At 38.3% G+C, this 17,002-nt stretch overlaps 1 protein-coding gene across 11 annotated transcripts in view; it reads right to left on the bottom strand.

The window, feature by feature from the left end:
• LOC147366710 (uncharacterized) overlaps window positions 1-17,002 on the bottom strand; it is a 1,020,409-nt gene that overhangs the window by 523,724 nt on the left and 479,683 nt on the right. The window contains exon 7 of one of the 11 annotated variants that reach the window (XR_015168972.1): window positions 6,935-7,120. The exons of the other annotated variants lie outside the window; for them this stretch is intronic. The gene's annotated coding sequence lies outside the window, so the exon portion shown is untranslated. Of the gene's footprint in view, window positions 1-6,934; window positions 7,121-17,002 lie in introns of those variants that run through there. 11 annotated transcript variants of the gene reach the window in all.

The following is a 17,002-nucleotide window of genomic DNA, read 5'->3' as shown; positions in this document are numbered from 1 at the left end:
AAGCTCCAATACTTGGCCACTTGATGCAAAGAGCTGACTCACTGGAAAAGAAAAGACCCTGATGCTGGAACAGATTGAAGGCAGGAGGATAAGGGGATGACAGAGGATGGGATGGTCAGATGGCATCACTGACTCAAAGGATGGTTTTGAGCAGGATCTGGGAGATGGTGAAGGACAGGGAAGCCTGTTGTGCTGCCGTCCATTGGGTCACAAAGAGTCGGACATGACTTAGTGACTGAAAAACAACAGCAAGCTGGTGGATGTGCAGGAGGAAACAGCTGGTATGACCCTGGTGCGTGCTGGTACTGTGTCATCAGTGGCTGTAACACATTCACAGTGGGTACTGCAAGCATATCCTTGGTAAGTACTTCCAGCATGTTGGTGAAGTTAGTCTTTTCCCAAAGGGAAGCATAAGTGTGATTACAATTGGAGAGATCACTGTGCAGGGCATGCTGCAGAAACAGTTAAAGGTTCTATAGTAGGACCCCTTGTCTCAAACTTTCAGAATGAAGACTACACGATTTAATGGGATGGGAGTCAGAAAGACTCCTGGCTCAATGCTGAAGCCTGTAAAAAAGGGAGAAAAGAAAAGAAAGACAGAATTCACAGCAGAAGGAGTTCTCGATACTACAGGACGGGTCAAAGTCACTACAAGACACAGGAGGACAAGTTGCATCCTGCAACCGGTCCATAGCTAGCCATGGAGCTACTGGAGATGACACGGAGGAAAAGGGCTTTGCATCCCAGACCACCAGACACAGTTCTCCTTACAAAAGCACCGGCTGGAGACCTACAAACTGTTTCACAAGTGAGGGAACAACTAATCTACAACTAGTTCAGGTTCTTCAAGTGAGTAACCTGGTGGGATAAGATCTTTCTTGAGAAAATTTTCAGTCAACCTTACTACAAAATCATTGATTCAAACTCTGATAGAGAACTGTGCATTGTGTCTCAGACTGTTGGGGGGGCAACATAGAGGCAATTACGAGGACAAGAGACATGAAAGGCTGAATTCCTTGGTAATGACACATCTTAGAGCAAGGAGTCAGTAACCTTTGAAGCCGGTTAAATAGGAAATAAAGCAGGGAGCTGTAATGAAGACAGATTCAGAGATGTATTCCAAGAGAGCTAGTTCCAGCTTTCCTTAACAGCTTAAATTTCATAAAAATGAAATGTTCACTTCTGTTTGAATTTTTATATACCACAGTCTAGTAGTAACTTCATAGTAGATTTTGTGATTTTTAACTCTACTATAGCCTGAAACACCCTCCTCTATCTGCAGCCCCTGTCTCACACTCACGCCCAGCAGAGATATTATTAGTGATTTATCTTATTTTCTTTCTGGCTTGTTTTCTCCAAAGATATGGCTTTCAAAAAGTCACAGATTTCAGGGTGGAAAAAAAGAATTTCTTCCATTTCCTCTTCTTCTTCCTGAAGTTCTCTGAATACAGATATTTAGCTCTATCCATAGACCAAGGAGGGGCCACCTAGGTGATTTAGTGGTAAAGAATCCACCTGCCAATGCAGGAGACACAAGAGACATGGATTCAATCCCTGGGTCAGGAAGATCTGCAGGAGGAAATGGAAAACCACTCCGGCATTCTTGCCTGGAAAATCCCATAGACAGAGGTGCGTGGCAGGCTACAGTCCATGGAGTCACAAAGAATTGGCATGACTGAGCAACTGAGCATGCACACAGATCAAGGAAGGAAAAGACTCATGTCCTAAGAGGACATTCAGAGGAAGAATGGAGAATGGCTGTTGTTCAGCAGCTTCTGCTGGCAAATGGAGTAGGCTAATCTATTATTTAGACCTAACAATCTCACCCTTAATATATAATTTGAATAAGTTTTAAATGTGTTATAGGGGACAAAAAAATATTTGCTAGAAAATCATCTGTAATAACAAAACCCCAATTTCCATGAACAGAAACATGAATACATTTGGGTGTGTATATACAGTGGAAAACTATAAAACAATGAAAATGAATAGCAGATACGAAAATAAGCATGAATAGATTTGACATAGTGTTGAGTTTACAAAAGCAAGTCACAAAATATGTGAGATAAAATTACATTTATAGAACAGTTCAAGCATAAGACCAATGTATTTTTGAGTACATATTTATTAAAACTACATAAAAAAAAGGGTAAACAAATATAAAATTCAATTAGTGGTTATTTCTTGAATGAAAAGAAGGAAAAGGAGATATGATAAAGTAGATATATACATGGCTTCAAACAGCATAGGGACTTGTTCTATTCTTTAAGCAAGGTGATAGGTACGTGGAAGTTTGTGTTTGTATTATTTCACATTTTCACATCTCTGAAATCAGCATGGTCTTAACACTGTAGCCAGACAGATGGCAGCCAGGATGTAGTTGTCACTACCTTAAGACATTCTTCAGCCAATTTCTTACTTCTGTTTTCTTCTCTTGTTTTCTCAAGAGTGATACATGTCAAAAAAATCTATTTATAATACCTATTTTAATAAATGCAAAATTCTAAGTGACAAAAATGACTAAAGCAAAAGTAATAAAAAATGTTTTGTATGGTTTAATACATTTGTAGAAATAAAACGTATGATAATAGCACAGATAATGTGATGGGTAAATATATATATATATATATCTCATGTGACTTTTGCATTGTACTTGAAGTAGCATCATACTAATTCAAAGTTGATGAAAATGAGTTAATAAAGCATAATATAGACCCCTAAGAGGCAGGATCAATATGGTAGAGGGAAGAATCGAAGCTTCTCTCTCCCCATACCTCCATCACCAATTACATCAGTACTACAACTATATATAGAGCTACCTCATGGTAAATGGACTGAAGACAAGCAAAATAAATCTTCAACCAAGGCTGCTGCTGCTACATATATATATAAACACATGGAACATGGACTCTGGAAGAAGGGAAGGAGAAGACATCCCTTCTCCTAGTTGAGGTCCACATCCCTAGAAGGTGACCCAGAAAAGAAGGGCATATCACAGGCACAGAGATCCTCCCTGAGGAATGTGAGGGATTTGAGCTATGTATAGACACCGCAGCCCAGGGGTATGACACCGGGAAGACAAGCCCCCTTAGCAGACTTGAAAACCAATGGAGGTTACCAGAGGGCTATGAGAAGCTGAGACTCTGCTAATGAAAGGCATAAGCAAAGACTTGCTTACTCCTAGTACCAGCACAGAAGCAACAGAATGAAAACAGCCTCCTGCTCTGGATGGCCTGCCAGGACCACCCCAGTATGCCCTCAGCTTGCACCAGGCTCCTGTCACAGTCAAGGCGAAGGTTGCCACGAGAAATGCCTATGTGCACATGCATTCTCCAGGGAAGGAGCAAGCACAGAAACCACCACAACCTTGGAGTGGGTAGCCATTTCCTTTTCCAGGGAGTCTTCACAACCGAAGGATTGACCCGGGTCTCCTACATTGCAGGCAGACTCTTTACCGTCTGAGCCAGCAGGGAAGCCCACAAACATGCACGCAGTTGGGGGGGAAAAAAAAGGACATGATAAAGATTTAAAAAAATAGTAACAGAAATGCTATTTCTATTACTATTTTTTGAATAGTAAAACATAAAGAGAACTTAAGGGACCTCTGGGAGAATATCAAGCATACTTATATTCACATTATAGGGGTTTCGGAAGGAGAAGAGAGAAACTCATAGAAAAAGTATTTGCTACAATTATGACTAAAACTTTCCTAACCTGATAAAGGAAACAGATCTCCACGTCCAGAAAGCACAGAGTCCCAAATAAAGTGAACCCAAAGAGAACAATACAAAGACATATCATAATTAAAATGGCAAAAATTAAAGACAGAATTTTAAAAGTGGAAAGAGTCGCATAGGAACTCTCATAAGAATATCAACTGATTTTTTGACAGAAACTTTCCAGGCCAGAGGAGAGTGGGATGATACACACCAAAGTGCTAAAAGGAAAAGAACCTACGATCTAGGATACCCTACTTGGCAAGATGATCACTGAAAGAGAAAGAAAGATTTTCCCAGACAAGCCACCATGAAGCCAACCTTATAAGAGAAGATAAAGGGTCTCCTTCAAGTGAAAAGTAAAATGATGTAACGTGAAATAAGAAAATATTCAGATTTCAATATTGACCATCTGGTGCTGTCCATGTGTATGTTCTTCTCGTGTGTTGTTGGAGGAGAGTGTTTGCTATGACCAGTGCATTCTCTTGGCAGAACTCTATTAGCCTTTGCCCTGCTTCATTCTGTACTCCAGGGCCAAATTTACCTGTTACTCCAGATATTTCTTGACTTCCTACTTTTGCATTCCATTCCCCCATAATGAAAAGGACAACTTTTTGGGGGGTGTTAGTTCTAGAAGGTCTTGTAGGCCTTCATAGAACCATTCAACTTCAGCTTCTTCAGCGTTAATGGTTGGGCATAGACATGGATTACTGTGATGTTGAATGGTTTGCCTTGGAAATTAACAGAGATCATTTTTGAGAGTGCATCCAAGTACTGCATTTTTAACTTTTTTGTTGACTGTGATGGCTAATCCATTTCTTCTAAGTGATTCTTGCCCACAATAGTAGATACAAGGGTCATCTGAGATAAATTCACCCATTCAAGTCCATTTTAGTATGCTGATTTCTAAAATGTTGTTGTTCACTCTTGCTATCTCCTGTTTGACCACTTCCGATTTGCCTTGATTCATGGACCTAACATTCCAGGTTCCTATGCAATATTGCTCTTCACAGCGTCAGACTTCACTTCCATCACCAGTCATATCCACAATTGGGTGTTGTTTTTGCTTTGGCTCCATCTCTTCAGCATTTCAGGAGTTTTTTTTCCACTGATCTCCAGTAGCATACTGGGCACCTACTGACCTGGGGAGTTCATCTTTCAGTGTCTTATTTTTTTTTGCCTTTTCATACTGTCCATGCTGCTGAAATCAGATTGACTATATTCTTGCAGTCAAAGATGGAGAAGCTCTATACAGTCAGCAAAAACAAGACAGGGACCTTACTGTAGCTCAGACCATGAACTCCTTATTGCCAAATTCAGGCTGAAATTGAAGAAAGGAGGGAAAACCACTAGACCATTCAGGTATGACCTAAATCAAATCCCTTACGATTATACAGTGGAAGTGAGAAATAGATTTAAGGGCCTAGATCTGATCGATAGAGTGCCTGATGAACTATGGACTGAGGTTCGTGACACTGTACAGGAGGCAGTGATCAACACCATCTTCAATAAAAAGAAAAGCAAAAAGGCAAAATGGTTGTCTGAAGAGGCCTTACAAATAGCTATGAAAAGAAGAGAAGCAAAGGCAAAGGAGAAGAGGAATGATATACCCATTTGAATACAGAGTTCCAAAGAACAGCAAGGAGGGATAAGAAAGCCTTCCTCAGTGAACAGCAAAGAAATAGAGGAAAAAAATAGAATGGGAAAGACTAGAGATCTCTTCAAGAAAATTATAGAAACCAAGGGAATATTTCATGCAAAATGGGCACAATAAAAGGACAGAAATGGTATGGACCTAACAGAAGCATAAAATATTAAGAAGAGATGGCAAAAATACACAGAAGAATTATACAAAAAAGATCTTCATGACCCAGATAATCACTCACCGAGAGTCAGACATCTGCAGTGTGAAGTCAAGTGGGCATTAGGAATCATTATTACAAACAACCTAGTGGAGGTGATGGAATTCCAGTTGAGCTGTGAAAGTGCTGCACGCAATATGCCAGCAAATTTGGAAAACTCAGCAGTGGCCAAAGGACAGGAAAAGTTCAGTTTTCATTCCAATCCCTAAGAAAGGCAATGCCAAAGAATGTTCAAACTTCTGCACAACTGCCCTCATCTCACACACTAGTAAAGTAATGCTCAAAATTCTCCAAGCCAGGCTTCAACAGTATGTGAACCATGAACTTCCAGATGTTCAAGCTGGATTTAGAAAAGCCAGAGGAAGCAGAGATCAAATTGCCAACATCTGGTAGATCATCGAAAAAGCAAGAGAGTTCCAGAAAAACATCTATTTCTGCTTTATTGACCACTCCAAAGCCTTTGACTGTGTGGATCACAACAAACTGTGGAAAGTTCTTCAAGAGATGGGAATACCAGACCACCAGACCTGCCTTTAGAGAAATCTGTATGTAGGTCAGCAGGCAACACTGAGAAATGGACATGGAACCACAGCTGGTTCCAAATAGGAAAAAGGAGCACGTCAAGGCTGTATATTGTCACCCTGCTTAGTGAACTTATATGCAGAATACATCATGAGAAACACTAGGCTGGATGAAACACAAGCTAGAGTCAAGATTTCCAGGAGAAATATCAACAACCTCAGATATGCAGATGACACCACCCTTATGGCAGAAAGTGAAGAAGAACTAAAGAGCCTCTTGATGAAAGTGAAAGAGGAGAGTGAAAAAGTTGGCTTAAAGCTCAACATTCAGAAAACGAAGATCATGGCATCTGATCCCATCACTTCATGGGAGATAGATGGGGAAACAGTGGAAACAGTGTCAGACTTTATTTTTGGGAGCTCCAAAATCACTGCAGATGGTGATTGCAGCCATGAAATTAAAAGATGCTTACTCCTTGGAAGGAAAGTTAAGACCAACCGAGATAGCATATTCAAAAGCAGAGACATTACTTTGCCAACAAAGGTCTATCTAGTCAAGGCTATGGTTTTTCCAGTGGTCATGAATGGATGTAAGAGTTGGACTGTGAAGAAAGCTGAGTGCCAAAGAATTGATGCTTTTGAACTGTGGTGTTGGAGAAGACTCTTGAGAGTCCCTTGGACTGCAAGGAGGTCCAACCAGTGCATTCTAAAGGAGATCAGTCCTGGGTGTTCATTGGAAGGACCGATGCTAAAGCTGAAACTCCAATACTTTGGCCACCTCATGTGAAGAGTTGACTCATTGGAAAAGACTCTGATGCTGGGAGGGATTGGGGGCAGGAGGTGAAGGGGACAACAGAGGATGAGATGGCTGGATGGCATCACTCACTCGATGGACGTGAGTCTGAGTGAACTCCAGGACTTGGTGATGGACAGGGAGGCCTGGTGTGCTGCGATTCATGGGGTCGCAAAGAGTTGGACACAACTGAGCGACTGAACTGAACTGAAAGCCAGATAATGACAACTGCAAAAAAAAAGAGGAAAATTAAAACATATCAAAAGCCATTTTGATAAGCCCACAGATGATATTATACTTAATGGTGAAAAGCTGGACATTTCTCCTCTAAGATTAGGAACATTACAAGCATGTCAACCTTCATCATTTCCATTTAAACACAGCACTGAAAATGCTACTCACAGTAATCAGACCAGAATAAGAAATAAAGACCTCCAGATTTGAAGGGAAGAAGTAAAAATGTCACTATTTGCAGATGCCGTGATATTTTATATATATATAATATATATAAAATAGAAAACCTTAAAGACTCCAGTATAAAACTATTAGAACAAGTGAATTCATTGAAGCTGCAGAATACAAGACTAATATAGAAATCTGTTGTCTTTCTATACACTAATGATAAACTTTCAGAAAGAGAAATAAGTAGTCCCATTTACCACAGAGGTGAGCGATCTATACTATGAAAACTATGTAACATACAATAAGGTACCCTGTGTTCGTGGATTGAAAAAAACTGGTTTTGTTAAATGTCTACACTACCCACAGCAATCTATAGATTCAATGCAATTCTTATTCAAATACCCAGGATATTTTTCATAGAATTAGAACAAATAATCCTTGTTATGTGTGTGTCTGTTAGTTGCTCAGTCATCTTCAACTCTTTGTGACCCCATGGACTGTAGCCACCAGGCTCCTCTCTCCACTTAATTCTCCAGGCCAGAATACTGAGGTGAGTTGTCATTCCTTTCTGCAGGGGATCTTCTTGACCCAGGGATTGAACCTGGGTCTCCTGCACCGCAGGCAGATTCTTTACTGTTTGAGCTACCTGGGAAGCCCTTGCATGCAATCACAAAACACTCCAAAAAGCCAAAGCCATCTAAAAAAAAAAAAAGTTGTTGGTATCATGTCCCCCAACTAGACTATACAACTAAGCTACAGTAATCAAGCAGTACAGGACTGGCTCAAAAGCAGATGTATAGATCAACAGAACAAAATAGAGAACCAAAGACATATCTACACACATATGGTCAATTAATCTATGGCAAAGAAGGCAAGAATAAACAATGGGGAAAAGATAGTATCTTTAAAAAAACACAATGGAGTATTACTCAGCCATTAAAAAGAATACATTTGAATCAGTTCTAATGAGGTGGATGAAACTGGAGCCTATTATACAGAGTGAAGTAAGCCAGAAGGACAAACACCAATACAGTATACTAACACATATATATGGAATTTAGAAAGATGGTAACGATAACCCTGTATATGAGACAGCAAAAGAGACACTGATGTATAGAACAGGCTTATGGACTCTGTGGGAGAGGGAGAGGGTGGGAAGATTTGGGAGAATGGCATTGAAACATGTGAAATGTCATGTATGAAACGAGATGCCAGTCCAGGTTCAATGCACGATGCTGGATGCTTGGGGCTGGTGCACTGGGACGACCCAGAGGGATGGTATGGGGAGGGAGGAGGGAGGAGGGTTCAGGATGGATTTTCTTTTAAAAATTTAAAGAGAATTAAAAATAAAAAATTAAAAAAAATTAAAAAAATGAAATTAAAATATTCCCTAAACCATATGCAAAAATAAACTCAAAATATGTTAAAGATATAAGACCTGAAACTATAGAATTCCTGGACAGAAGCATGGACAATACTCTCTTTGATATAGAACTTGGCAATATATTTTGAACCTCCCTCCTCAGGCAAGGGGAACTGATGCAAAAGTATACAAATGGAACTACATCAAACTAAAAAGCTTTTGCACAGTGAAAGAAACCATAAACAAGATGAAAAGAAAACCTACAAGGTGGGAGAAGATATTTTTCAAATGACATATCTGATAAGGGGTTAATAACCAAAATATACAAATTCATGTAACATAAATAACAAAAACACCACAATTATAAAATTGCAGAGGATGTGAATAGTCATTTTTCCAAAGAAGACATGTAGATCATCAATAGGCATATGGAAAGATGCTGCTTCACCAGGGACATGTAAATCAAAGCCACAATGAGATATCATGTTGTACCTATCAGAATGGCTATCATCCAAAAGATAAAAAATAATTAGTGTTGGCAAGGAAGTGGAGAAACGGGAACCCAAGAATACTGATGATGGGAATGTAAGTTGGTACAACTACTATGAAAAACTCTGATGCTGGGAGGGATTGGGGGCAGGAGGAGAAGAGGAGGACAGAGGATGAGAAGGCTGGATGGCATCACTGACTCGATGGACGTGAGTCTGAGTGAACTCCGGGAGTTGGTGATGGACAGGGAGGCCTGGCGTGCTGCGATTCATGGGGTCGCAAAGAGTCGGACACGACTGAGTGACTGAACTGAACTGTGAAAAACAATATGGTTTCCAAAAAAAAATAAAAAAATAGAACTACCATACAATCCAGCAATTCTTCCTCTGTGTATATACCTATAGAAAACAAAAATATTATTCAAAAATATACATGGACCTCAATGTTTAATGTAACGTTATTTACAATACTCAAGATATGTAAGTGACCTGGGTGTCCATCAACAGTTTAATGGAAAAAGACGACACCACACATACACAATGGAGTATTACTGAGTCATTAAAAATAGACATGGATTTCCCTGGTGGTCCAGTGGTTGGAAATCTGCTTGACAGTGTGGGGCACACAGGTTTGATCCCTGGTCTGGCAGGATCCTAACATGCTGCAGGGCAGCTAAGCCCACATGCCACAATTACTGAGCCTGTGCTCTAGAGCCTATGCTCTGCAACAAAAGAAGTCAACACAATGAGAAACCCAAGGACTGCAATGAAGAGCATCTCCTCCTTGCTGCAATTTGAAAAAGCCTGTATGCAGCAAAGAAGACCCAGTGGAACCAAAGCTAAATAAATATATAAATAAAATTTTAAAAATAGCCCTAAAATGTTGCCATCTGAACAACATGGATGGACCTGGAGGATATTATGACCAGTGAAATAAGTCAGACAAAGAAATACAAATACCATATGTCTTTACTTATATGTGGAATCTAAAAAATAGAATGAATAAATATAACAAAATAGAATCAGACTCAAAGAGGAGAAACTAGTGGTTACCTACCAGCAGGGAGAGGGATTATGGAAGAGGTAATATAAGGAAAGGGGACTGAGAGGCACACACTGTTAGATATAAAATAAATGGATGTAATGTATAGGGATTCAAGTCAATGTTTCATATGGAGGACAATCTATAAAAGTCACAGATGAACCAATACAATATTGTAAGTTGATTATACTAAAAAAAGAAAAAATCCCAAACCTCAACCATCATTTTTAAAAAATCTAACTTCTACCCAAAAATGTCAATGGAAGAAATACAATTGAATAAAAATACTTAATAAAGATCAGGTGGAAAGGGACAATAAGGGAAAAATGAAAAGAAAACAAATAGCAAAATTATAAAGCTAATACTAACCATATCAAGTATTATATTGAAATTACATGGACTTAACAATCCAATTACTTAATCAGACTGGATAAAAATACAAGACTACCTTTATGGTACCTAGGAGAAATATCCTAAATGTAAATACACAGAAAAAGTAAAAAGATGAGAAAACATAAATCACAAAAGAGGTTAAGTATAGAAAGCTGAAGTGCCTGTATTAATACCAGACCTCCCTCAAAATCACAAAATACTAGAGTTGACACAAAGTATAAGAGAAAATATAAATGTCTTAATATTGGTAAAGACATTCAATTGGATACTATAAAACTTTCCATGAAGACAATGCTGATACAGTTAAACTCCCTATTGGTTCCCTCAAAAATCTTAAGACTAATGTCAGTGTTACACAAACTCTTTCAGAATTGGTTAAAAAGAGAAAACACTTTTCAATATTACCCTGATACAAAAACTAGACAAAAATATCACCTTCCAAAACACAACCAAATCTATCCTATGATTCATGCACAAAAATACAGCTGAAATATTTCAAAGTAGACAGCTATTTCAATTAAAAACTTAATTAACAGCAACATTCTCTGTTCATACACCAGCACACACGAAAACCCTGGGGTATTCTCTCAAGCATATTAACCTAATCTTCAGAAATAAAATTTCTACCAACTCTTACTAGTATGTTAACTATTAGGCCAATGAAGACAGAACAGATGCTCTAGTATACTTCTTTCCAGTGGGAGGATCAGTCAAGTGTTCTGGATATGATCACATAAAGTTATAAAAACACATTGGCTATTGATTGTGGACGGTGAGGGTAAAAAACAGGACTGGAGTGTTGGCGTGTGCATGGTGTGCCTGCATGCATGCATGTGTGCATGTTTTAGTGTGAATGCTTGAAAACAACATTGACAAATACATTTGCTGAAGCAATTTCCAAAACACAGAAAACTAGGAGAATCAGAAGTAACCTTGACCAATTCTGTCTTAAAAATAACCTGCTCACTAATAAATTAAAATAGTAACTGTTTACCTTAGATAAAAGTAAAGAATGGAACAAAGAAAAAAGATTGAAACACAAGATAAAAATACAGAATGGAACAAAGAAAAAAGGTTGAAACACCTGTAATCTCACCATCAAGAAAAAAATTGATTAATATTTTCTAATTTCCCTACAGTCTTTTCAAGACATACATACATTTTATCTAACCAATCCCAAACTCCTAGACACAGGATATTTACAGCGTTTTTCACAAAGATAAAAATGACTATGAAATATCTTTATGTATAGAATATTGGTTAATATCTTTGATCATTTACTTAGGTCAAACTTCTAGAAGAATTTACAAAGTTGAAGGTTACGAACTCTTTAAAGTTCTTGATACATACTGCCAAATTTCAAAACAACTGGACTGAATTTCAGTCCATTAGAAGGCCCAGGATTTGTAGCTCTCATATTCATACCCTGACTAATGAAAAGTATTATGTTTTTCATCTTTGATTATCTGATGAGTGACAGTGTTATAACAGTGCATGATCTATAACATTATACAATGTTATAAAACAAAAGGCAGACATGAGCCCACATCGGGTAAGGCTTATCAGATGATCTATTCAAAGGCCACATACAGTTGTCATTAAGAGGCACACAAGGTAGACAGAAAAATCCATGGGAAGCAGACTTTGCTGGAAAACATATTAATAGTATTATACACAGAAGATTCCAGTCCTCTTGATCCTCCCTTCATCACTACATGCATTAACATGGTCACACATGTTTATAGGACAGAAGCAGTACAACTAAGTAAACATGGCATTATTCAGTTCACTTCAGTTCAGTCACTCAGTTGTATCTGACTCTTTGTGACCCCACGGACTGCAGCATGCCAGGCCTCCCTGTCCATCACCAGAGTTTACCTGTCCTCCCAGAGTTTACCCAAACTCATGTCCATTGAGTCAGTGATGCCACCCAACAATCTCATCCTCTGTTGTCCCCTTCTCCTCCTGTCCTCTATCCTTCCCAGCATCAGAGTCTTTTCAAATGAGTCAGTTCTTCACATCAGGTGGCCAAAGTATTGGAATTTCAGCTTCAGCATCAGTCCTTCCAATGAACACCCAGGACTGATCTCCTTAGGATGGACTGGTTGGATCTCCCTGCAGTCCAAGGGACTCTCCAAAGTCTTCTCCAACAACACAGTTCAAAAGCATCAGTTCTTTGGCACTCAGCTTTCTTTATAGTTCAACTCTCACATCCATACATGACTACTGAAATAACCATAGCCTTGACTAGATAGACCTTTGTTGGCAAAGAAATGTCTCTTCTTTTTAAAATGCTGTCTAGGTTGGTCATAACTTTTCTTCCAAGGAATAAGTGTCTTTTAATTTCATGGCTGCAGTCACCATCTGCAGTGATTTTGGAGCCCCAAAAAATAAAGTCAGCCACTGTTTCCCCATCTATTTCCCATGAAGTGATGGGACCAGATGCTATGATCTTAGTTTTCTGAATGTTGAGCTTTAAGCCAACTTTTTCATTCTCCTCTTTCACTTTCATCAAGAGGCTCTTTAGTTCTTCTTCACTTTCTGCCATAAGGGTGGTGTCATCTGCATATCTGAGGTTATTGGTATTTCTCCCAGCAATCTTGATTCCAGCTTGTGCTTCTTCCAGCCCAGCATTTCTCATGATGTACTATGCATAGAAGTTAAATAAGTTAACTAAGCAGGGTGACAATATACAGCCTTGACATACTCCTTTTCCTATTTGGAACCAGTCTGTTGTTCCATGTCCAGTTCTAATTGTTGCTTCCTGACCTGCATACAGGTTTCTCAAGAGGCAGGTCAGGTGGTCTGGTATTCCCATCTCTTTCAGAATTTTCCACAGTTTATTGTGATCCACACAGTCAAAGGCTTTGGCATAGTCAATAAAGCAGAAATAGATGTTTTTCTGGAACTCTCTTGCTTTTTCGATGATCCAGAGGATGTTGGCAATTGAACTCTGGTTCCTCTGCCTTTTCTAAAACCTGCTTGAACATCTGGAAGTTCATGGTTCACGTATTGCTGAAGCCTGGCTTGGAGAATTTTGAGCATTACTTTACTAGTGTGTGAGATGAGTGCAATTGTGCGGTAGTTTGAGCATTCTTTGGCATTGCCTTTCTTTGGGTTTGGAATGAAAACTGACCTTTTCCAGTCCTGTGGCCACTGCTAAGTTTTCCAAATTTGCTGATATATTTAATCTCAGAATTCATTTCAAGGGCTTGCCTAAATTATTTCCTGATAACACATTCGATGTTAAAGTGGATGATCTATGTGTGTACTGCCTCAGTCACGTCTGACTCCTTGTGACCCCATGGACTGTAGCCCACCAGGCTCCTCTGTCCATAGGATTTTCCAGGCAAGAATACTGGAGTGGGTTGACATGCCCTCATCCAAGGGATCTTCTAAACCCAGGGATCAAACCCAGGCCTCCCTCATTGCAGATAATTCCTTTACCATCTGAGCCACCATGGAAGCTAGTGTTTTATTTGGCTATAGCTTCATGACAAACATTTTCCTAAGCAGGATGATTAAAGCGGCTTGATTCAGTGGGAGAAAGTCAGAATTTGGAGACTAACCTGAATAAAAATCCCCTGTTTATACTGTGTGAAATTTGTTACATTACATAGTCTATATCTATTCTAGTTAATGTGTAATGTAGGAAAAATAAAATCTATGTCACAGTAAGATCAGGTCTGTACCCCAACTGGTCAAGCTTAAGCCTCCTATGAGGGAGGGTGTGTGTGTGTGCGCATGCTCAATTGTACTCCATTCCTTGGAACGCCATGGACTATAGCATACCAGGCTCTTCTATCTAAGGGATTCCCCAGGCAATAAACTGGAGAGGGTTGCCATGCCCTCCTCCAGGGGATCTTCCTGACCCAGGAATCTAACCTAAATCTCTTTCAGCTCCTGCATGGGCAGGTGAACCTGGGAAACCCATGAGGGAGGAGAAACCAGTGAATCCTTCTCTGGATGTTACAGAGATGCCTCCTTCTTCCTCAGAAACAGGAAAGAAGCAAATTCATCAAAGCCCAAGTTTTCACACCATTTCAAGTTATGAAATTGAGAAAACAGGTTAGACTATAGCATTTCTTTCTCATGACCATCTGTAAAATGAACAAAATTCTCTGCTTAGATTCTCCTGAGAAAAATATTCACTGGACTTGAGCATTTTCCCAATAGAAAAATGTTATACAGAAGAAAAGTTTTTATTGGATTCTATTTTTGGAAGAGATTATTTCCAAATCTAAACCCAATCTGTGGCATAATTCTCAGTAAATCTAACCCCACACTCAATGCTAATAGAAAATACTTTTCTAGAATAAGGGCTAAACTTAAATTTCTCCTACTAAAGCTTCACTTTTTGTCAATTTTCAGGAATACATGAAACTCTATATTTTAAACTTTGCTTTCCTATTCTTAAAGCTATCTAAAAAGAGCAATCATAAAGATACTTTGAGGACAAGAAAATTGTAGGTTTAAAATATATAAGTTGAATTTACTATTAAAACTAATTATATGTAGGCTCCGCACGTTCTTCTAGCTTATTTCTATTTTAAAGGCAATTTTCCTGTTCTAAAGTAATTGTCTAGGTCTTCTCTTCCTCCAAAGGAATTCTCCTGGATACTGATAACTGATAATGTACACAGGCAACCAGAGACAGAGAAGTTACTTTCCTAGTACTTAGATATTCACATGTAGGAAACATGTGTTTCACAGGTCAAGACACTCAAAACTATCAGAAGTGGTGTTTTTATTTCTGAAAGGATTTCAGAATAAGGAAATAATATTAGCATGGAGAATATTTTCCCCCAAATATCTTGAGACAATGTTTTTTTTTTTAATCTATTTTTTTTTAATTTTAGGAGAGATAAAGAACTAGGTCTTGCTTCCCTTGAAAAATGTATACTTTTTGCATATGGATCTTAATGATTAAGAGTCTACTGTTAGAAAAAAAAATTCCTGAGTTTGGATTTCTACATTACCAGCTGTAGAACCATGGGAAAAACAATCTTTTTGCCTTAGTTTCCCCATATGTAATAATAATAATGAAATTATTATTATAGGTAATAATTTTATCAACTTTATATAGTTGAGATTCAATGTGTGATTATGAATAAAATACTTAGTATCATGTATGTTACAGAGTAGGCACTATAAAAATTAATAAATGATAAAGGTAAAGGACCATGGCCATGTCTAACTCAATGAAACTACGAGCCAAGCCATGTAGGGCCACCAAAAATGGACGTGTCATGGTGGAGAGTTCTGACAGAATGTGGTCCACTGGAGAAATGAATAGTAAACCACTTCAGTATTCTTGCGTTGAGAACCCCATGAACAGTATGAAAATGCAAAAATACAGGACAGTGAAAGAGGAACTCCTCTGGTCAGTAGGTGCCCAATATGCTACTGGAGATCACTGGAGAAATAACTCCAGAAAGAATGAAGGGATGGAGCCAAAGCAAAAATAATACCCAGTTGTGGATGTAACTGGTGACGGAAGTAAAGTCTGATGCTGTAAAGAGCAATATTGCATAGGAACCTGGAATGTTAGGTCCATGAATTAAGGTAAATTGGAAGTGGTCAAACAGGAGATGGCAAGAGTGAACGTTGACATTTTAGGAATCAGTGAACTAAAATGGACTGGAATGGGTGAATTTAACTCAGATGAACATTATATCTACTACCATGGGCAAGAATGCCTTAGAAGAAATAGAGTAGCCATCACAGTCACCAAAAGAGTTTGAAATGCAGTACTTGGATGCACTCTCAAAAACAACAGAATGATCCCTGTTTGTTTCCAAGGCAAACCATTCAACATCACAATAATCCATGTCTATGCCCAATCAGTAATTCTGAAGAAGCTGAAGTTGAATGATTCTACGAAGACCTACAAAACCTTCTAGAACTAATAACCAAAAAAGATGTCATTCCTATGAAAGTCATAGTCTTTGAATGATACTACATTTACATCCCAGTTCCTGAATGCATAAAAAGTATAGAAGGAAAAAATAAATTATTACAATACATCTGTCCATGATTAAGACTGACCATCATGAAGATTATCATACTGGACTGTTCAGATTAACAACAAATATGGTCATGATCTTTCAACTGAAATAAAACATTCTCCCAATGTTTTCAGGAGAAGAATAATTTATTTTCATTAAAAAATTTCCATATAGAAAATATTTAAAGTATATCATTTACCTGAATATGTAACTCACCCAGAATAAAATTTTAGAAAAACTGAAATATCTGAGGATGAGACTATAGGACTAGCTTTTAAAGAAAGATTTTAATCAGTCTAATCATCAAATTGTAAACAAGATTAAAGATTATAATCTTCAAGAGCTTTAAGAATGTTCTTAGTATAAATAGAAGAAAACAGTTTATTTAACAAATATAACACATGGCCGGTTTTG

Source organism: Bos grunniens, chromosome 8, assembly GCF_055505025.1.
Source record: "Bos grunniens cultivar Pamir isolate PY7600 chromosome 8, Bosgru_T2T1.0, whole genome shotgun sequence".
In the NCBI taxonomy this organism is placed as follows: domain Eukaryota; kingdom Metazoa; phylum Chordata; class Mammalia; order Artiodactyla; family Bovidae; genus Bos; species Bos grunniens.
The sequence above is the reverse complement of the archived record's forward strand: the minus strand, read 5'-3'. Positions and strand labels throughout refer to the sequence as shown.